At 38.5% G+C, this 25,283-nt stretch overlaps 1 protein-coding gene across 6 annotated transcripts in view; it reads left to right on the forward strand.

Annotated features, from left to right (window-relative positions):
- The first annotated feature begins 4,339 nt into the window (after positions 1-4,339).
- The window catches only part of LOC117325217 (regulator of G-protein signaling 17-like), a 76,497-nt gene continuing 55,553 nt past the window's right edge, over positions 4,340-25,283 (forward strand). For 3 of the 6 annotated variants that reach the window (XR_004532218.1, XR_004532219.1, XM_033881303.1), the window contains exon 1: positions 4,340-4,632. The gene's annotated coding sequence lies outside the window, so the exon portion shown is untranslated. The remainder of the gene's footprint in view (positions 4,633-25,283) is intronic. The other 3 variants (XM_033881304.1, XM_033881305.1, XM_033881306.1) reach the window with 2 other exon arrangements.

A 25,283-nucleotide genomic window follows, 5' to 3' on the forward strand; every position in this document is an offset into this window, starting at 1 on the left:
CACAGTGTCAATACACAATGATAATATATACCACAGTGTCAATACACAATGATAATATATACCACAGTGTCAATACACAATGATAATATATACTACAGGGTCAATACATAGAGGTTACACAACGAGTGGTTGTTGGATATGGAATTTGTTTCACAAGAGTAAGTTATTTTTTTAAAGTTACAGAAGACACGAGCTTTAGCGAGTGTTTTTTGCAACTTTAAAAAAATAACTAACGAGTGTGAAAAACATTCCATATCCAACAATTTAGAGTCGTGTGACCTGTTTCTACCACAATAATATCGGCTTGAATCAAAGGTAAACGTGGCCAAGTATAATTTCGCGTATGCAAATAAACTGTACCGGTGACGTGCGAGACCCGGTGATGTGACGTCATTAGATTATTGATGACGTCAATAACAATTGCAGCTTGGGTCAAAGTTCACCGTGTTAGCCAATCAAAATGCGTACATAGTTTATACCACGTGTGTTATAAACATATTGTTAATCAACAGCTGTAATGATTAACTGATGGTCTGAGAGTTGAATAACACAGGGTATTGTGGTAGAAATAATGATACTACATATCACAGTGTCAATACACGATGATAATATATACCGCAGTGTCAATACACAATGATAATATACATCAAAATGTCAATACACAATGATAATATATATCACAGTGTCAATACACAATGACAATATATACCACAGTGTCAATACACAATGATAATATATATCACAGTGTCAATACACAGTGATAATATATACCACAGTGCCAATACACAATGATAATATATACCACAATATCAATACATACTAATAATATATACCACAGTGTCAATACACAATGATAATATATACCACAGTGTCAATACACAATTTTAATATATACCACAGTGTCAATACACAATGATAATATATCCCACAGTGTCAATACACAATTATAATATATACCCCAGTGTCAATACACAATGATAATATATATCACAGTGTCAATACACAATGATAATATACATCACAGTGTCAATACACAATGATAATATATATATCACAGTGTCAATAAACAATGATAATATATACCACAGTGTCAATACACAATGATAATATATACCACAGTGTCAATACACAATGACAATATATACCACAGTGTCAATACACAATGATAATATATACCACAGTGTCAATACACAATGATAATATATACCACAATATCAATACACAATGATAATATATACCACAATGTCAATACACAATGATAATATATACCACAGTGTCAATACACAATGATAATATATACCACAGTGTCAATACACAATGACAATATATACCACAGTGTCAATACACAATGATAATATATACCACAGTGTCAATACACAATGATAATATATACCACAATGTCAATACACAATGATAATATATACCACAATGTCAATACACAATGATAATATATACCACAGTGTCAATACACAACGATAATATATACCACAGTGTCAATACACAATGACAATATATACCACAGTGTCAATACACAATGATAATATATATCACAGTGTCAATACACAATGATAATATATACCGAGTGTCAATACACAATGATAATATATATCACAGTGGCAATACACAATGGTAATATATACCACAGTGTCAATACACAATGATAATATATACCACAGTGTCAATACACAATGATAATATATAACACAGTGTCAATACACAAATGATAATACGTACCACAATGTCAATACACAATGATAATATATACCACAGTGTCAATACACAATGCTGATATATACCACAGTGTCAATAAACAATGATAATATATACCACAGTGTCAATACACAATGATGATATATACCACAGTGTCAATACACAATGATAATATATACCCCAGTGTCAATACACAATGATCATATATATCACAGTTTCAATACACAATGATAATATATACCACAGTGTCAATACACAATGATAATATATATCACAGTGTCAATACACAACAATGATAATATATATCACAGTGTCAATACACAATGATAATATATACCACAGTGTCAATACACAATGATAATATGTATCACAGTGTCAATACACAATGATAATATATATCACAGTGTCAATACACAATGGCAATATATACCACAGTGTCAATACACGGTGATAATATATATCACAGTGTCAATACACAATGATAATATATACCACAGTGTCAATACACAATGATGATATATACCACAGTGTCAATACACAATGACAATATATACCCCAGTGTCAATACACAATGATAATATATACCACAGTGTCAATACACAATGATAATATATACCACATTGTCAATACACAAATGGTAATATAGAACACAATGTCAATACACAATGATAATATATACCACATTGTCAGTACATAATGATAAAATATACCACAATGTCAATACACAATGAGAATATATACCACAGTGTCAATACACAAATGATAATATACATCACAGTGTCAATACACAATGATAATATATATCACAGTGTCAATACACAATGATGATATGTAACACAGTGTCAATACACAAATGATAACATATACCACAATGTCAATACACAATGATAATATATACCACATTGTCAATACACAAATGGTAATATAGAACACAATGTCAATACACAATGATAATATATACCACATTGTCAGTACATAATGATAAAATATACCACAATGTCAATACACAATGAGAATATATACCACAGTGTCAATACACAAATGATAATATACATCACAGTGTCAATACACAATGATAATATATATCACAGTGTCAATACACAATGATGATATGTAACACAGTGTCAATACACAAATGATAACATATACCACAATGTCAATACACAATGATAATATATACCACAATGTCAATACATAATGATAATATATACCACAGTGTCAATACACAATGATAATATATATCACAGTGTCAATACATAATGATAATATATACCACAGTTTAGATATACACAATGATTTGATATATTACAGTATTATTAATGAAGGTAAATGTATACAATGTCTTTCACACACAATGAAGAAATATAAAGTTAAACCCATTTCCACTGGTTATAGCTATATTTGAAATGTGGAATCTGTACACTTGTGTCGTGCGTATCACAGGATGTCTATCATTCTGACGTCTTCATAGATACGATATGTTTAATCAGTTGACTGCCATCTGGTTGGTTAGGATACAACGTAAAACCCAGCAGTTGAAATACCTACAACCTTTACAAACAGCTAAAGAAAACATGGCTGTCATCAAGGTCATGTGTCACCACAAGCCACGTGCCCTCTGACGAGAAAAGTACTGGAAAGTCATAATGAATGTTAAAGATATATCAATTTTGGGAAATTATACAAATTTTTAATGTTAACGGTATCTTGTTAAGTATTAAATTCTTCTGAAAAAGTCAATTCTGGAAAAAATTATAGGATAATAACACGATCTGGTTACTTAAGGAGTTAAATCGGTAATAGCCAATATATATCAATCAACAGCGGTCTCCGAATAACGACATCAAGCTTAACACGAGATACAAAAAGCGTGGATGAAATGAACAAGTGGTCTTAAAATTACACGAAATTCTTAAACTTATTTTTTTCAATAGGAAAGCTTACATAGTTAAAGGAATGTTCCTTAACTAAGACTTTTCCATTAGTTTCTGTATCGTTTTACATTGGAAATTTTCCAGTTAAGGATTTTCATTAAGCTAAGGAATATTGAGGAAACTGGGGTCTAGATCATTTTAGTTTTATGTTTGACTAAATACAATAACACCAAATTGATACTCCGGTAAAACAAAAGGTTCAAAATTAATGATGGGATCAGCATTGATTGATAGATGTAGATGTGTCGCCCGAAACAAAGCGTCACGGGTTTATTTAGAAACAAAAATATACATTAAAATATGTTGCGATTGGAAGTATATAACGATATTAGAAGGAACGAAAGGACAAAGAATGGAAGGGAAGAGATTTCCATCAATCGTTTGAACATTAAACTATCTGGCGGAATACACGGGGAGTCTGCCATGAGTCTATCGATCGTAGCGTGAACATAATGAGTTCTGTGTCATCATAGATACGCTGAGCATGAATAATGAATCGTATGTCAGATTGGTAGTAACCCTTTCGACTACATGCTTAACATGTTAGCTGTTGTCGCATCTGTGAACTATAAAATATCGTAATTATAAATATTCCACGGAAACTAATTCTTTTCATTCATGACTGCAATAGCCTAGCGTTCTACTTCCTCAAAGCAGCATCCACGCGCTGAGCAGACGACAAGCCTCGTTTTGATGTCGAGGATGATTTATGCATAAGTCTATGTGTTTAGATGTGGATGCTGAATTCAAGTGAATGGTGGTCGAGTCCAGGTCCATGTTGTTGCATCTGTAACCCGTTTTTTATGATATGGATTTAAAAATTAAGACCTTCGTGTCAATTACTGTGATATTTCTGTGATGTATGCGTGGGATATCAAGCGATTTGTGTGGTACGTTTGTAAATAACGTCACCATCCTAGCCGGTATAGCTAGCCCAATGGAACATTACTAATGTATAGGGAGAAAGCGAATCCTACAGGATTTATTGGTAAGTACATTTACACACATATGTATGCACCTCCAAATCTGCCTGGCGACAAGCTAAACTGCAGAATTGAAGAGGACTATTTATTAATTGTGATGCATTTGTTTATATAGAGAGCACGACTCGAGGCTGCATGTATCTGTAGCATGCGTCGCATTATTAGTAGCAGGGGTGATATATATATATTGGGAAGAAATGTTCATCTGTCATCAAGTATTCTTATCATGGAGTGAACAGAAGCTATGGACGGGTTAGATTTCACGTGTGAGAGTGACACGGTATTGAATAGGGTGTGTGTGTATGTGTGTGATGAACCAGATTATTATCGGTTATTACGGGGGAGTCGGTGGTATCACCATGGTGTGAGGAAAGTGTGTGTGCGCCTCAGAGTGTGTACTTCCTCCAACGTTTCACAGGAAGTAGGGTTTTCCATCAACATAAGGGGCCCTCTTGCCTACGGGGTAAACTAATATACACAAATTTGAGGATACCCGTATACATCGTTTTCCAGTCTCAAATCTTACGACGGCTAATTAGGCATTGACTCGTGGGTACACGCATACTTTCATGTACAGGAGCCGAAATAACACGACCAGTTCACGCATCATCATCAAATGTAATCCTACAAATTATGCTAATCACAATAATACATTATCACCACGCCACATTATACCTCTGTTCCTCATACTGGTAGCGATACCCTGGTATTTTCACACATATTTACAGTCTTGTTTTGGTTATTTAATCTGTGATGGGCGATACACTACTGTAATAACGTAAGTAACCACGATGTAACCTCAGCCGATAACGTGTGTCACTGCTGTGTGTAAAGCAGATAATCGCATAAACTGGGTTTATTATAATTTCGCCTCTACTCGCGGAGTGTGTACTCGTGTGTGTGTACTCCCTGTACAGGTAGACATGGCTATCTCATCCCTCGGGGAAACCAATTGTTTATATGTCTTAGTGTAAATACCACGTCCAGATAACTCGCCAGGTCTTACGAACGTGATCATTGACGATTACCACTGCACACTTTGATTTGCCCTCGTCAGATGGTTACAGACATTTATGACCTGTGACGACGAATTATTTGCATGTAACATTCACAAATATTGATTAGTCGGTTCAAACGGAAGACTAATGAAACACTACAACTTGTGCCTTATACCTAATTATCTTATACATGACAATGTTGGTATGGAATTGCGGACTAATTAAATAGCGTTTACAGCTCGCCTATAGGTAGACGGCTGTAGGACACACTAAACATAATGATATCGATCCCAACAATCGATTCTCACAATTGGTTTTAGATGTCACAGAAAACCTGGATGGTACTGCTGATAACGAGATCAGCGGATTATCGCTGTGGTGTGTATTTTGAACGATATTTAGTCGATACTATGATGACTCCTGTATACTTTGGTGATGAGTGAGGGTGGTAACACAATAGGAATCCTATATACTTTGGAGAGGGAAAGGGAGGCTGGTAACACAATAGGAATCCTGTATACTTTGGAGAGGAACGGGAGGCTGGTAACACAATAGGAATCCTGTATACTTTGGAGAGGAACGGGAGGGTGGTAACACAATAGGAATCATGTATACTTTGGAGAGGGAAGGGAGGATGGTAACACGTTAGGAATCCTGTATACTTTGGAGAGGGACGGGAGGGTGATAACACAATAGGAATCCTGTATACTTTGGAGAGGGATGGGAGGGTGGTAACACAATAGGAATCCTGTATACTTTGGAGAGGGAAGGGAGGATGGTAACACAATAGGAATCCTGTATACTTTGGAGAGGGATGGGAGGGTGGTAACACAATAGGAATCCTGTATACTTTGGAGAGGGACGGGAGGGTGGCAACACGTTAGGAATCCTGTATACTTTGGAGAGGGACGGGAGGGTGGTAACACAATAGGAATCCTGTATACTTTGGAGAGGGATGGGAGGGTGGTAACACAATAGGAATCCTGTATACTTTGTAGAGGGAAGGGAGGATGGTAACACAATAGGAATCCTGTATACTTTGGAGAGGGATGGAAGGGTGGTAACACAATAGGAATCCTGTATACTTTGGAGAGGGACGGGAGGGTGGTAACACGTTAGGAATCCTGTATACTTTGGAGAGGGACGGGAGGGTGGTAACACAATAGGAATCCTGTATACTTTTGAGAGGGAAGGGAGGTTGGTTACACACTAGGAATCCTGTATACTTTGGAGAGGGAAGGGAGGTTGGTTACACAATAGAAATCATGTATACTTTGGAGATGGACGGGAGGGTGGTAACACAATAAAAATCCTGTATATTTTGGAGAGGGAAGGGAGGTTGGTTACACAATAGAAATCATGTATACTTTGGAGAGGGAAGGGAGGGTGGTAACACAATAGAAATCATGTATACTTTGGTGAGGGACGGGAGGTTGGTTACACAATAGGAATCCTGTATACTTTGGAGAGGGAAGGGAGGGTGGTAAAACAATAGAAATCATGTATACTTTGGAGAGGGACGGGAGGGTGGTAACACAATAGGAATCCTGTATACTTTGGAGAGGGAATGGAGGCTGGTAAAACAATAGAAATCATGTATACTTTGGAGAGGGACGGGAGGATGGTAACACAATAGGAATCCTGTATACTTTGGTGAGGGACGGGAGGGTCGTAACACAATAGGAATCCTGTATACTTTGGAGAGGGGAAGGGAGGGTGGTAAAACAATAGAAATCATGTATACTTTGGAGAGGGACGGGAGGATGGTAACACAATAGGAATCCTGTATACTTTGGTGAGGGACGGGAGGGTCGTAACACAATAGGAATCCTATATACTTTGGAGAGGGAAGAGAGGATGGTAACACAATAGGAATCCTGTATACTTTGGTGAGGGAAGGGAGGGTGGTAACACAATAGGAATCCTGTATACTTTGGAGAGGGACGGGAGGGTGGTAACACAATAGAAATCCTGTATACTTTGGAGAGGGAAGGGAGGGTGGTAACAAAATAGGAATCCTGTATACTTTGGAGAGGGACGGGAGGGTGGTAACACAATACGAATCCTGTATACCACCTTGGAGAGGGACGGGAGGGTGGTAACACAATAGGAATCCTGTATACTTTGGAGAGGGACGGGAGGGTGGTAACACAATAGGAATCCTGTATACTTTGGAGAGGGAAGGGAGGGTGGTAACACAATAGGAATCATGTATACTTTGGAGAGGGAAGGGAGGGTGGTAACACAATAGGAATCCTGTATACTTTGGAGAGGGAAGGGAGGGATGGTAACACAATAGGAAGTCTGTATACTTTGGAGAGGGACGGGAGGGTGGTAACACAATAGGAATCCTGTATACTTTGGAGAGGGAAGAGAGGGTGGTAACACAATAGAAATCCTGTATACTTTGGAGAGGGACGGGAGGGTGGTAACACAATAGGAATCCTGTATACTTTGGAGAGGGAAGAGAGGGTGGTAACACAATATGAATCCTGTATACTTTGGAGAGGGACGGGAGGGTGGTAACACAATAGGAATCCTGTATACTTTGGAGAGGGAAGGGAGGCTGGTAACACAATAGGAATCCTGTATTCTTTGGAGAGGGAAGAGAGGGTGGTAACACAATAGGAATTCTGTATACTTTGGAGAGGGAAGAGAGGGTGGTAACACAATAGGAATCCTGTATACTTTGGAGAGGGACGGGAGGGTGGTAACACAACAGGAATCCTGTATACTTTGGAGAGGGACGGGAAGGATGGTAACACAATAGGAATCATGTATAAACTTTGGAGAGGGAAGGCAGGGTGGTAACACAATAAGAATCCTGTATACTTTGGAGAGGGAAGAGAGGATGGTAACACAATAGGAATCCTGTATACTTTGGAGAGGGAAGGGAGGGTGGTAACACAATAGGAATCCTGTATACTTTGGTGAGGGACGGGAGGGTGGTAACACAATAGGAATCCTGTATACTTTGGAGAGGGACGGGAGGGTGGTAACACAATAGGAATCCTGTATACTTTGGTGAGGGACGGGAGGGTGGTAACACAATAGGAATCCTGTATACTTTGGAGAGGGAAGGGAGGTTGGTTACACACTAGGAATCCTGTATACTTTGGAGAGGGAAGGAATGATGGTAACACAATAGGAATCCTGTATAAACTTTGGAGAGGGACGGGAGGGTGGTAACACAATAGAAACCATTGATACTTTGGAGAGGGAAGAGAGGGTGGTAACACAATAGGAATCCTGTATACTTTGGTGAGGGAAGGGAGGGTGGTAACACAATAGGAATCCTGTATACTTTGGTGAGGGAAGGGAGGGTGGTAACACAATAGGAATCCTGTATACTTTGGAGAGGGAAGGGAGGGTGGTAACACAATAGTAATCCTGTATACTTTGGAGAGGGACGGGGGGGTGGTAACACAATAGGAATCCTGTATACTTTGGAGAGGGAAGGGAGGTTGGTTACACAATAGAAATCATGTATACTTTGGAGAGGGAAGGGAGGATGGTAACACAATAGGAATCCTGTATATTGTGGAGAGGGAACGGAGGATGGTACAATGTAACACAATAGGAATCCTGTATATTGTGGAGAGGGAACGGAGGATGGTACAATGTAACACAATAGGAATCCTGTATACTTTGGAGAGGGACGGGAGGGTGGTAAAACAATAGAAATCATGTATACTTTGGAGAGGGACGGGAGGGTGGTAACACAGTAGGAATCCTGTATACTTTGGTGAGGGATGGGAGGTTGGTTACACAATAGAAATCATGTATACTTTGGAGAGGGAAGGGAGGTTGGTAACACAATAGAAATCCTGTATACTTTGGAGAGGGAAGGGAGGGTGGTAAACCAATAGGAATCCTGTATACATTGGTGAGGGACGGGAGGGTGGTAACACAATAGGAATCCTATATACTTTGGAGAGGGGGGAGGTTGGTTACACAATAGGAATCCTGTATACTTTGGAGAGGGAAGGGAGGTTGGTAAAACAATAGAAATCCTGTATACTTTGGAGAGGTACGGGAGGATGGTTACACAATAGAAATCATGTATACTTTGGAGAGGGAAGGGAGGATGGTAACACAATAGGAATCCTGTATACTTTGGAGAGGGAAGGGAGGGTGGTAACACAATAGAAATCATGTATACTTTGGTGAGGGACGGGAGGGTTGGTTACACAATAGGAATCCTGTATACTTTGGAGAGGGAAGGGAGGGTGGTAAAACAATAGAAATCATGTATACTTTGGAGAGGGACGGGAGGGTGGTAACACAGTAGGAATCCTGTATACTTTGGTGAGGGACGGGAGGTTGGTTACACAATAGAAATCATGTATATTTTGGAGAGGGAAGGGAGGTTGGTAACACAATAGGAATCCTGTATACTTTGGAGAGGGAAGGGAGGGTGGTAACACAATAGGAATCCTGTATAAACTTTGGAGAGGGAAGGGAGGGTGGTAACACAATATGAATCCTGTATACTTTGGAGAGGGGAAGGGAGGGATGGTAACACAATAGGAATCCTGTATACTTTGGAGAGGGACGGGAGGGTGGTAACACAATAGGAATCCTGTATACTTTGGAGAGGGAAGGGAGGATGGTAACACAATAGGAATCCTGTATACTTTGGAGAGGGACGGGAGGGTGGTAACACAATAGGAATCCTGTATACTTTGGAGAGGGAAGGGAGGGTGGTAACACAATAGGAATCCTGTATACTTTGGAGAGGGACGGGAGGGTGGTAACACAATAGGAATCCTGTATACTTTGGAGAGGGAAGGGAGGGCTGGTAACACAATAGGAATCCTGTATACTTTGGAGAGGGAAGGGAGGGTGGTAACACAATAGGAATCCTGTATACTTTGGAGAGGGAAGAGAGGGTGGTAACACAATAGGAATCCTGTATACTTTGGAGAGGGAAGGGAGGGTGGTAACACAATAGGAATCCTGTATACTTTGGAGAGGGAAGGAGAGGGATGGTAACACAATAGGAATCCTGTATACTTTGGAGAGGGAAGGGAGGGTGGTAACACAATAGGAATCCTGTATACTTTGGAGAGGGACGGGAGGGTGGTACACAATAGGAATCCTGTATACTTTTTGGTGAGGGACGGAGGGTGGTAAACAAAAAATCCTGTATACTTTGGGGGGGGGGGTAAAAATGGAACAAGGAAGAATTTGGGGGGAAAAGGGGGGGGGTTTTAACAAAAGAATTTTTATAAGGGGGAAGGGGGGGGAAAGGGGAAAAAAGGAACCCAAATCCTTTTTAAGGGGGGGAGGAAGAATAAAAAAAATTTTGGAAGGGGGAAAGGGGGAGGGGGAAGAATGGGAAATTTGTTCTTTGGAGGGGAAAGGGGGGGTAAGTATGGAATCCGTTACGGGGGAAGGGGGGGGAAAAAAAAAACTTAATTAAAAAAAATAAATTTTATCCAAATTGTTCAATAAATTTCATTTTTTACCTTAAACATTGTTTAAATTAAAATTACAATTTCACATTTTTTAAAAGTTGTATTAGGGATACCACTCATTTTACCTTGATACTCTTCTCAAAAATGATATTGTGCTGCTGCAAAACTGTATCTATAACTGATGTTTTTTTTTTCTATGTATTTCATGTACTTGTTATATGCAAAAGGATGAATAAAAAAAATTTAAAACTGAAAAAATCCTGTATACTTTGGAAAGGGAAGGGAGGGTGGTAACACAATAGGAATTCTGTATACTTTGGAGAGGGAAGGGAGGGGTTTAAACAATGGGGGCCGAACTTAGAGGGGAAGGGGGGGGGTTTACACAAAAGGAATTTGATACTTTGGAGAGGGGAAGGGGGGTGGTTTTAAAAATAGGATCTTTTTAACTTTGGTGAGGGACGGGAGGGTGGTTACACAATAGAAATCCTGTATACTTTAGAGAGGGACGGGAGGGTGGTAACACAATAGGAATCCTGTATACTTTGGAGAGGGAAGGGAGGGTGGTAACACAATAGAAATCATGTATACTTTGGAGAGGGAAGGGAGGTTGGTTACACAATAGAAATCATGTATACTTTGGAGAGGGAAGGGAGGGTGGTAACACAATAGGAATCCTGTATACTTTGGTGAGGGACGGGAGGGTGGTAACACAATAGGAATCCTGTATACTTTGGAGAGGGAAGGGAGGATGGTAACACAATAGGAATCCTGTATACTTTGGAGAGGGAAGGGAGGGTGGTAACACAATAGGAATCCTGTATACTTTGGAGGCATTGTCATGAAGGAATGAAGACACGGACTGTAAAATAAGCCAGAGGTACTTTCTTGGCGGCAGAAATCGGAGGGTCGTTAAATGTATAAAGGGAAGGAGGGATGGATAGAATCGGCAAGGAATGGGAGGAAGTATGATATGGGAAATAATAAAATGGTGCGGGTAATTTTAAAGAGTGGAGAACATTTTAATTGGTGACATGAATTTCTCAAAATGACGGAAGTTAGGGTAGATTTTCAATACATGTTCAGTGTTTTTGTAGTAAATAGTAAATACAAACTCAAAGTGAGTTTTGTCCTAGAACCAACCTCCCAACATCAGAGGTTACGTTGTGGAGACGAGCTACCAACATAAGACAAGTCGGACACACTGCTGTCAGAGGTAACGTTGTGGAGACGAGCTACCAACATAAGACAAGTCGGACATACTGCTGTCAGAGGTAACGTTGTGGAGACGAGCTACCAACATAAGACAAGTCGGACATACTGCTGTCAGAGGTTACGTTGGCCATGTGTTATCCATGTTTACCAAAAAGGTCCCGATTTCGGAAACAAATCAATAATTCTTTTATACCTGTCATCGGATTCAATACTAATTGCTGGGCGAAGTGACTGGAAATTCGATGTCTAAGTAAAGAAACGTGTTGTGAGATGTCCATTCGATATCTAAGTAAAGAAACTTGTCCTGAGATGTCCATTCGATATCTAAGTAAAGAAACTCGTCCTGAGATGTACATGTCCATTCGATATCTAAGTATTCTACTTACCTTGTCTAGCTCACTCTCAAACAGCCGCAATGATAAACTATCATAAAGAAAGTAGATTATTATGATATCGAACTTGTGTCCTATTTGTGATATAGTAATTTCGGTTTTAGATAGGCGATACATATGCCAGACCATGGACACATTTTAGCCTCAAATTTACAGTTACTTAGGCGATTCATAAGTATACCAAGGTCGTACTTATTACAACATTGTAAGTTACACCGTACACTACATTGTGTGTTTTATGAAACTGAGGGGTTCGATCATGACAATTACTTCCGGTTTCCGCTAAAACGGAAACTTGCATGGCCTACACATATGTAGGGATTCAGATGAAAATACTTAATATTATCATGTTACAGCATACATACGTACATACAATGTACATGTCTGTGTGACTGAATGATATAGTCCTCTAAATGCCGTATAACATGTCGATATATATTGTGAAACATTAACTTACTAACTGGTATAGAGTGATATGGAATTACTATTGTATAGACTATAGAGGTAGACATGAGATGTTGTGTACCCAAACAGTAACTCACTAAAGTTTAAAGGTTAAAATGAGACGTTACGCACCCAACCATAAACTTCATGAGATGTTTTGTACTTTAACATAATGACCAGTACACTTTTAAAAAGTAAGACATGATACGTTTTGTACCCAAAATCTACAGTACATTCCTCTCTGAATGTTTCTATAGCCCCAAGTCTTTATAATACTAACTTCAATGCCAATTTGTTATTTCCATCAAGTTAATATTGACATCAGTCTACCAATGAGGCGACCATCGTGATTGGTTATAGCCAAGTGAAATCTCTTTCTACTTATAAACATGGCAAATTGATTCATCTTGTAAACTATATCTATATGAGAGCCTTTAAAGGGTAAATGTATTAAATTAAATCAAAGACGAGTCTCCAGATTTTAAACATATATGATACCTTAATTGGAATATTGAAACTCATGTGGGAAAACTGAACGAAACAATCTAACAACTGTTTGAGTCTGTTCATTTAGAAGCTGCTCAGTGTTTCCACTCATTTTAGTTTTTGTGATAACAAGGGGTTTCTGTGCCCCAGGTGTCCCAAAAGTGGGTTTATGAAGTTAAAAACTGGGATATGAAGTTAAAATGTGAGTGTACAATAATTTTGTGTCTGAAAATGATGTATCATATGAGTACTGATATGATACTTTTCATATTTAACTTATCGAAAATAGAATTAAAAAAAAAAAAAAAAAAAAGCACACTTAACAACTTTCAAGATCATTGTTTTGTTTTTTTAATTAATCGCTGTATCAGTAAGTTCACTATTGTCAAAACTGTTATTTTACTTGGAAAACTTGACACATACCCTCTGCACAAGTACCTGTGCACAAGTATATTGTGTATTTCTGTGTCAAAGACTGTTTTTGTTGAGTAATACCCAATCACCATTCTATCGTCAACATATTTGGTTATTATTACAAACACTGAATAGCGATGTTTTACAATGCAACGTGACTGTACAGATACCAAAGTACAATATCAGTATGAGCATCGTCATTTTTTTCAGTCATTCAAATTCCGAAAACCATTTTTGTTTAAAAGTTTTTGATACTGTGTTGTTCCGCTTCCACCAACTGTCGGTCGTCTTTTTATTATTTGTTTTTAGTATTTTGTCCTGACATGTTTGTTTCTCGGTCACATTCCTATTCTTCATCATTTTGAAAACCTCGTTCTCCGGATGCTGCAGACGACTTTTTTCTACCATAACGACTGGAGTGTGACCTGTGCCTTTTTGCATCTCTAAAACTCCATTACACGTGGTGATAGTGTATTTTAAAGGAAAGCTGCAAATGAGTTCCGACTGTCTAGTTAGATTCGCTCAATAAAACGTTTGGCGTGTGTCATAGTCAAGAAGAGTCTGCTTGACCTAGACTAAGCTTAAAATTGTTTTGTTAAAGATCGCACTTTCACTTTTCACTTGACGTAGCTTTTTGTGTCAATTCATTTTAATAATTATTGTGCTTGAATTGAACGTTTACCTTTGTAATTCTCTGCGTGGGAATTGATATTTGAACGTGAATTACGTACATATGTACTGGAATGAGAACATTACTACTGGGGTCAACGCAGGATTGCTGAGGTACCTCCCATCATAAAACATATAAAGAATTTGTTAAGGAAGAAATTAATATCAATGCTTAAAATACTTCATGGTATGCCTTGCAACATCTGAGAGAGATACCGTGCAACTGTTTATGTAGAGCGGCCAGTATAGTAACGATTTTCCTAGTACTTTTAGAGAATTTACGGATGTACTCTTTAGTGGCCACCGCGTTCAAGTCTCGTTTTGATCTTGTTTAATTTTTTTTTGTTATATTAAGCGAAGTTTGCATTGTCAACCTTAAAAGCAAACATGCATCTGAAAAGCCAGGGCTTATAATTCATTTATTGACTTATGGGTAATTATTACGTTTGTTTGCGGAATAGGGCAATGCTATCTCTGGTTAGGATTAACGTTACAGGTGTGCTATCTCCCACTGTCTGGCAGACGGTCTTCGTACAGATTAGAGGTATGACATAAGGATCTCGAGTAAACATCTCGATATGATTAGGTAACAGTAGTACAAGATGATCGGCCACACGGGGCAGGAAGTTACTGGATACATGTAGTTGATGAAGAGGATAAAAGTTAGTGTTTGTTTTATAGTTGGAGGGCAGAAGCAGATATTTCAGTAGCAGGGAGAGAAGGAGAACCCCTCGGTACATAGTGCCTCCGGACAAACGAAATCACGGGGCCAGTCGATGATACAGATTAGATAATTGTATTAACAGAGGATACTAATCGATCACTGTGTGTTTGTCACAAGAACTTGGTAATGATACTGTGAATAAACAATTGTGTTACAGATGTTTGAAGAATTCGTTTCACAAGAATTACAAAACATCTTATTCAACAACTATTTTGAAAATATGTATTTCTTGCGCTTCATGAAAAGCCAAAATTTCACCTTTTTTGATTGATTGATCACTAAAATCATCACTTTTGGTTTATGGCTCCGAAACGTGAAAACATAACACACATGATATTGTCACAAAAAGGGAAGCACACACATTTAACATTGGTTTTGGCGGATTAACACAAAGAAATTATATTCTTCTGATCTGCTAAATATAAAGAAATTTGTTAAAAGCAGAACTTTTATCTAAAGCGTTAAATCTAAAGAAAATGATAAAAAAAAAATGAGTATTTGCCATTACAAAAAAGTTTATGGGTAATTTGAAGGCTATACCGAGTTAAATGAACAGTTTAAAGTTACAACTTCCATAATTAGAGAAAATAATATTTTTGTCAATTAAGCAAGTATCCATACATGTCTCGCAAAATACATGTATTTGGAAGTTATTGTTAAGATTTGTACTGTAAATAGTCAAAACAGTAGAATTCACTTAAATTCACATATCAAGTCAAATTGATATCTTTTAACCGATCACAAAAAAACACAATGTAAAGCCCTACTTTTCGGAAATGATGAAACTGTCTCTGCTACAACAAAAAGATTTGCACAAAAATGGCAGTCGAAATATGAATGTAATTGTGTCAACTTAGTATGACAACCCGCAGTTTGAGCTCTGATCTCTTTTCTTAATAATTTAAAAGATTCTCCAATATGTACTTGTCGCCTCGGTGAGGATCGCGCGGTACGTTATTTTTATTTGCTCACTATCGAAACATTCAAGATTTTTACTTAGGAATCAGTTGAATAACGAAGACGTTGTTAATGACCTCTTAAATATAAATACGTTAATTTGTGGATGTTATGAATATGATGGAGAAATACTTGTGTTTTTATTACAATGTAGATTATAGTACATTACTGACTCTAAAGGCTTTGATTTAACTGACTTGTATATATATGGTCTGGTGGGGACACGGACACACACAATACCTGGTCTGGTGGGGACACGGACACACACAATACCTGGTCTGGTGGGGACACGGACACACACAATACCTGGTCTGGTGGGGACACGGACACACACAATACCTGGTCTGGTGGGGACACGGACACACACAATACCTGGTCTGGTGGGAACACGGATACACACAATACCTGGTCTGGTGGGGACACGGACACACACAATACCTGGTCTGGTGGGGACACGGAAACAAACTATATCTGGTTATGTGGGGACATGGAGACGTACTATATATATTGTATATCCAGTCGAACACGGAGACGCACGATATGTATTGTATATCTGGTTTGGTGGGGACATGGAGATGTACTATATATATTGTATATCTGGTTTGGTGGGGACGTGGGGACGTAGTATATGTGTAATATATCTGGTTTGGTGGGGACATGGAGACGTACTATATATATTGTATATCTGGTTTGGTGGGGACATGGAGACGTACTATATCTGGTTTGGTGGGGACATGGAGACGTACTATATCTGGTTTGGTGGGGACATGGAGACGTACTATATATATTGTATATCTGGTTTGGTGGGGACATGGAGACGTACTATATATATTGTATATCTGGTTTGGTGAGGACATGGAGACGTACTATATCTATTGTATATCTGGTTTGGTGGGGACATGGAGACGTACTATATCTGGTTTGGTGGGGACATGGAGACGTTATATATCTGGTTTGGTGGGGACATGAATACGTACTACATATATATTGTATATCTGGTTTGGTGGGGACACGGAGACGTACTATATATATTGTATATCTGGTTTGGTGGGGACATGGAGACGTACTATATGTATTGTATATCTGGTCTGGTGGGGACAAAGAAACGTACTATATATATTGTATATCTGGTTTGGTGGGGACATGGAGACGTTCTATATATATTGTATATCTGATTTGGTGGGGACATGGAGACATACAATATATATTGTATATCTGGTCGAACACGGAGACGTACTGTATATATTGTATATCTGGTTTGGTGGGGACATGGAGACGTACTATATATATTGTATATCTGGTTTGGTGAGGACATGGAGACGTACTATATCTGGTTTGATGGGGACATGGAGACGTTATATATCTGGTTTGGTGGGGACATGGAGACGTACTATATGTAATGTATATCTGGTTTGGTGGGGACATGGAGACGTACTATATATATTGTATATCTGGTTTGGTGGGGACATGGAGACGTACTATATATATTGTATATCTGATTTGGTGGGGACATGGAGACGTACTATATATATTGTATATCTGGTTTGGTGGGGACGTGGAGACGTACTATATGTGCCATATATCTGGTTTGGTGGGGACATGGAGACGTTATATATCTGGTTTGGTGGGGACATGAAGACGTACTATATATATTGTATATCTGGTTTGGTGGGGACATGGAGACGTACTATATATATTGTATATCTGGTTTGGTGAGGACATGGAGACGTTATATATCTGGTTTGGTGGGGACATGAAGACGTACTATATATATTGTATATCTGGTTTGGTGGGGACATGGAGACGTGCTATGTATATTGTATATCTGGTTTGGTGGGGACACGGAGACGTACTATATATATTGTATATCTGGTTTGGTGGGGACATGGAGACGTACCATATATATTGTATATCTGGTTTGATGTGGACATGAAGACGTACTATATATATTGTACATGTATATCTGGTTTGGTGGGGACATGGAGACATACAATATATATTGTATATCTGGTTTGGTGGGGACATGGAGACGTTATATATCTGGTTTGGTGGGGACATGAAGACGTACTATATATATTGTATATCTGGTTTGGTGGGGACATGGAGACGTACTATATATATTGGATATCTGGTTTGGTGGGGACATGGAGACGTTATATATCTGGTTTGGTGGGGACATGAAGACGTACTATATATATTGTATATCTGGTTTGGTGGGGACATGGAGACGTACTATATATTGTATATCTGGTTTGGTGAGGACGTGAAGACGTACTATATATATTGTATATCTGGTTTGGTGGGGACATGGAGACACACTATATGTATTGTATATCTGGTCTGGTCGGGACACTGATGCACACTATGTATTGTTTTTATATTTGTCTGATAATATCCCTGACCTTTGTTATACCGAAGTTATACGGAGAAGGCTGATGTAGTCTTTACCTGATGCCGCCTTATCCTTTTACATCTTCAACAAAATTTGTAGAAACAGAAATGGTAAGAACTTGTTCAAAATTAGCTATTAGCCAACTAAACATTTTGACGTACCCGTACCAATATTTTGTTACTGTACATGCAATGTCCAGTGAATCGTGTGATAGGACTATTGTGAGCTGTTTTACCCTGGGGCTAGATATTATTTTACTAATATTTTTAAAATGCATTTGTCAGATGAGGACGAATATTCACTCCTCTTTACTCTACTGTCGTGTATTCTCCGCACTAATTTGGCTGATCAAAACGGCCAAACCTGCATCAAAGGTCATCTGAAAATATCAAATACAATGATATTATATCTCTAAAGACCAAGGGTTTTATTTCCCATTATTCTAAAATTTATTGTAAATGGACCTGTGCATAAATATGAATCTATGAATATAGATATGCCCCCTAAGCAAACACCATGTCTGGATTTCTGTTTGCAATTTACAAATATTGGTATGTGTGCATTTTTATAATTGCTATGTTCACATCGGAAATATCAAACATTAATACAACAACCTGTAATTGATGTGACGAGGCCCCTGTTGAAACCTTATTTTAGTCATTTTGTAAACGAGATAACCAACACGACAGAGTGAGAGGCCATGCCAGTGAGAGGCCATGCCAGTCGAGGTAGAAGCCTCTGTTTGTAGATCCACACACGAATTGTCCCTGGTAGTCCAGTCTTGTCCATTTTCTCCAGTCCTTCCTACAATTGTGCTTGCAATTTCTTGTTTCGTTGGCATCGTTCAAATTGCATGAAACCACTTCCCTGATCACTTGATCGGATTGTTCACCATGGGCAAGATGCCGCCCCTCGGGATCTTCTAAGTGAACTTCTCCTGATACCTTGTCTCTTTTGATGACCAAGCTCCTCGGCTTAATGGTTTCCAACTGCATTCTTGCCCATGTAATAGCATCTTCCAGTACTGCCGATATCATATAGTTTGGAAGTAGCCCCCGATGAGCCTTTGATGTGATTTGGGACGTGCTAAGTTGTTTCCAGATATCCTCTCGCAGCTGCCGTTATCTTATTATCTCTGTGATAGTTATCTCCTGTTATCTGTTCAGTTTGCAGTCTGACCTATCATCTGTTCAGTTTGCAGTCTGATGATTCCCTTTCCCTTCTGTTTGGTATGAATTCTGTGTCTAGTCTTTTCTGTTCCACTATTCCAAGCCTCTAACACACCCAGGGTGTATGGGATTGTTGACAGGGATTCGATCTTTCTTCTCCTCCTTGCAGTGTCATTTCCAATACGTCGTCTAAATGATCAAGTTACTTCCTTGTGCTCCTGTCACCTATTCGTGGCCACTTCATTTCCTTCCTTCTCTCCGCTGTTGGTCCACCCCACCCCTCTCATTTGTCATCACTCCCAGATAAACTCGTGATGTCTCGCTGTGGTGGTACAGCGGTGGAGAAATCCTCAGCTGAAAGGTGCCTCTCCTTCGTGTGAACCTTCATCTCAACAAATAATAGGTCTATCCTCTTCTGCTGTCGCTCCTCTGGTTGACACTTCGTTTTCGCGTGGTGGATCCGCAAGACTCGAACTCTTGCTGATTGTAGGTTGCATCCTCATGGATAGCATGACGATGAACGTTACCCCACAATACCGCGGTACTAGTCTGATCCTAGTCGTCCTCTGTCTTTCCAGCGTCTACAACATGTTCTTTGCCTGCCGTCACCCAGTCTCTTCTGGAAGTCACTGGTAATGCATTTGTACATAACTTCAATGTTCACTAAGAAGTTCACTACAGAGAGTGTGTACCTTACTAGTGTTTAGTTACTGAGGGTGTATACCTAACTAGTGTTTAGTTACTGAGAATGTGTACCTAATTAGTGTTTAGTTACTGGGAGTGTGTACCTAACTAGTGTTTAGTTACTGAGAATGTGTACCTAACTAGTGTTTAGTTACTGGGAGTGTGTACCTAACTAGTGGTTAGTTACTGGGAGTGTGTACCTATCTAGTGTTTAGTTACTGAGAGTGTGTACCTATCTAGTGGTTAGTTACTTGGAGAGTGTACCTAACTAGTGTTTAGTTACTGGGAGTGTGTACCTAACTAGTGTTTAGTTACTGAGAGTGTGTACCTAACTAGTGTTTAGTTACAGAGAGTGTGTACCTAACTAGTGTTTAGTTACTGGGAGTGTGTACCTAACTAGTGGTTAGTTACTAAAAGTGTGTACCTAACTAGTGTTTAGTTACTGAGAGTGTGTACCTAACTAGTGTTTAGTTACTGAGAGTGTGTACCTAACTAGTGTTTAGTTACTGAGAGTGTGTACCTAACTAGTGTTTAGTTACTGGGAGTGTGTACCTAACTAGTGTTTAGTTACTGGGAGTGTGTACCTAACTAGTGTTTAGTTACTGGGAGTGTGTACCTAACTAGTGTTTAGTTACAGAGAGTGTGTACCTAACTAGTGTTTAGTTACTGGGAGTGTGTACCTAACTAGTGTTTAGTTACTGAGAGTGTGTACCTAACTAGTGGTTAGTTACTAAAAGTGTGTACCTAACTAGTGGTTAGTTACTAAAAGTGTGTACCTATCTAGTGGTTAGTTACTAAAAGTGTGTACCTATCTAGTGGTTAGTTACTAAAAGTGTGTACCTAACTAGTGGTTAGTTACTAAAAGTGTGTACCTATCTAGTGTTTAGTTACTTGGAGTGTGTGCCTAACTAGTGTTTAGTTACTGGGAGTGTGTGCCTAACTAGTGTTTAGTTACTGAGAGTGTGTACTTAACTAGTGTTTAGTTACTGGGGGGGGGGGGGGGGGGGGGGGTGTACCTATCTAGTGTTTAGTTACTGAGAGTGTGTACCTATCTGCTCTCTAGTCCATCCAAGGTGTGGACTATGCTCACTCTGATGACTGTGTTGGCCCTGTACGCTGGTGTGTGTGGAGAGGATGAATCCATACAACAATCGATCGGGGCTGTAATGGGTCAGCTACGTTATTTGTTAGCTCTAATTAGTGCCAGGTGTATACAAACGAGGCTGCCTCACGTTGTTGGTACCTAAATGATCCATCCGTGTATTGTTACACGGCCACTTAACGCCCAGGCTCGCGACCAGGACACAAAGGGCCTACCCACTCTACCTGGTATATACTACGTATACTGTGACCTTGGATCCCTAGCCAATGTCCGGCGGCACATTCTAACGTTGATGAAAAACTGTTGCATCTTCGTACTTGTAACATTAACCTTTAACCTTTCACAGTTTTGAAATATAGTTAACAGATTGCGATACAACGTTCCTGCCAATCGCCAACGCCCTAGTGATAGAATTTAGAGAGACTGTAATGAACGACACCAATGATAAGTAGAGAATAAAGAGCAAATAATGACTAGAAATTTACTAATCAATGGAAAATATATCCCTATCTCCATTAGTTCGCGATAAGTCTCGCCCCTCCATTATTATGGTGGTTTCAGAGATTATCCTTATATTTGGCTGTTTAAGATATACTTTTCAACTCTGTTTTATCGGATTTAAAGTTGTTCACATATACTATTTTCTGATTGGTGTCATGCGAAGCGTAACTGATTTATTAAATTTGTTGCATAACGTCTAATAAGATGATGTCAGAACACACACCATCAACCAAACACGTGTATATGGTGGCTCGTTAGGGTCAAATATCAAATTTCGAATTCTCGCTCTTTTGATCTTCGGTCGAAAACGCGAGAATGTGAAAACGCAACGGCAAGGAACCAGAAACGCGAGAATGCGAAAGAGTGAAAACGCGAGAACGCGAAAACGTGACGGCGAAACGCGAGATTAATCTAGCGCTCTCGCCGTCATAATTTCGCTTCCTCGACGTCGCGTTTTCGCAAAGGACATCCGCAAATTTTCTTAATGGGCTTATATCAAGTCTATCTTACATGGGCTTATATCAAGTCTATCTTACGTAGGATTATATCAAGTCTATCTTACGTAGGATTATATCAAGTCTATCTTACGTAGGATTATATCAAACATATCTTATGTAGGATTATACCAGGTCTATCTTACGTAGGATTATAGCAAGTCTATCTTACGTAGGCTTATATCAAGTCTATCTTACGTAGGATTATAGCAAGTCTATCGTACGTAGGATTATATCAAGTCTATCTTACGTAGGATTATATCAAGTCTATCGTACGTAGACTTATATCAAGTCTAGCTTACGTAGGATTATATCAAGTCTATCTTACATGGGCTTATATCAAGTCAATCTTACGTAGGCGTATATCAAGTCTATCTTACGTAGGATTATATCAAGTCTATCTTACATAGGCTTATATCAAGTCTATCTTACGTAGGATTATATCAAGTCTATCTTACATAGGCTTATACCAGGTCTATCTTACGTAGGATTATAGCAAGTCTATCTTACGTAGGCTTATATCAAGTCTATCTTACGTAGGATTATAGCAAGTCTATCGTACGTAGGATTATATCAAGTCTATCTTACGTAGGATTATATCAAGTCTATCGTACGTAGACTTATATCAAGTCTATCTTACGTAGGATTATAGCAAGTCTATCGTACGTAGACTTATATCAAGTCTATCTTACGTAGGCGTATATCAAGTCTATCTTACGTAGTATTATATCAAGTCTATCTTACATAGGCTTATATCAAGTCTATCGTACGTAGACTTATATCAAGTATATCTTACGTAGGATTATATCAAGTCTATCTTACGTAGGATTATATCAAGTCTATCTTACGTAGGATTATATCAAGTCTATCTTACGTAGGATTACATCAAGTCTATCTTACGTATGATTATATCAAGTCTATCTTACGTAGGATTACATCAAGTCTATCTTACGTAGGCTTATATCAAGTCTATCTTAAGTAGACTTATATCAAGTCTATCTTACGTAGGCTTATATCAAGTCTATCTTACGTAGGCTTATACCAAGTCTATCTTACGTAGGATTATATCAATCATATCTTATGTAGGCTTATATCAAGTCTATCTTACGTAGGCTTATATCAAGTCTATCTTACGTAGGATTATATCAAGTCTATCTCACGTAGGATTATAGCAAGTCTATCTTACGTAGAATTATATCAAGTCTATCTTATGTAGAATTATATCAAGTCTATCTTACGTATGGTTATATCAAGTCTATCTTACGTAGGATTATATCAAGTCTATCTTACGTAGGCTTATATCAAGTCTATCTTACGTAGGATTATATCAAGTCTATCTACATGGGATTATCTCAAGTCTATCTTACGTAGGATTATATCAAGTCTATCTTACGTAGGATTATATCTAGTCTATCTTACGTAGGATTATATCAAGTCTATCTTACGTAGGATTATATCAAGTCTATCTTACGTAGGATTGTATCAAGTCTATCTTACGTAGGATTATATCAATCATATCTTATGTAGGATTATATCAAGTCTATCTTACGTAGGATTATATCAAGTCTATCTTACGTAGGATTGTATCAAGTCTATCTTACGTAGGATTGTATCAAGTCTATCTTACGTAGGATTGTATCAAGTCTATCTTACGTAGGATTATATCAATCATATCTTATGTAGGATTATATCAAGTCTATCTTACGTAGGATTATATCAAGTCTATCTTACGTAGGCCGACATCAAGTCTATCTTACGTAGGATTGTATCAAGTCTATCTTACGTAGGATTGTATCAAGTCTATCTTACGTAGGATTGTATCAAGTCTATCTTACCTCGGCTACTACAGTGTGATGATATATCTTTAATGTAAGATGTCCTTCCTTCAGTAATATTTTTGCATTACAAATGCGTGCCCTTAATAGTTTGTTGTAAGATGCTTTCTTACCTGTTAGTTCCTAAAAGACATTATACGTCCGAAATCCTTTTAAAACCTAATCGGAGGTGGACATATACAGAAGAACGTTGGCCAGCGTTCAGGCGGAGGACTATTGAAGGGCTTTGGCTGACATTGCGTACGCTCTACACCACTAATGAACTGTATACGACGAAAAAGATTGATTATTCTCGCCGTTTTATTGGACATGGTGAATGTGTTTATAAGTCAATTCCTAATTACCTCGACAGGCGATTGGAGAGACAGATTTGTTCGGTGATCATTGACAGTGATAGAGGATGTTGGAATAGGTAAACATTTTAGGCCGTTTGGGATTTCTCTCGAATCCCTTTAGGATTTCCCCATTGTCTCCTGGCACCACCATGGTGTCCATGAAGGACGAAACGTTGCAGGTTTGTATAACTAGACATTATATTAAAGACATTATAAATAAATGATTTGTACAAACCTGTCAAATTGTTTGATGGTAGAGCTCAGAAGTGGATACATCTCATACCACACGTCCGAACTGAGACATATGTTGATATGGAATTAACTTTTACAAGAAATTTTTTAATAAAGTATCATTATGAGATTAACTAATCCATTACTAAATTCAGGTTTAAAACCTATTCGCATGTCTATATATTTTGCACTGACCT

Source organism: Pecten maximus, chromosome 4 (genome assembly GCF_902652985.1).
Source record: "Pecten maximus chromosome 4, xPecMax1.1, whole genome shotgun sequence".
In the NCBI taxonomy this organism is placed as follows: domain Eukaryota; kingdom Metazoa; phylum Mollusca; class Bivalvia; order Pectinida; family Pectinidae; genus Pecten; species Pecten maximus.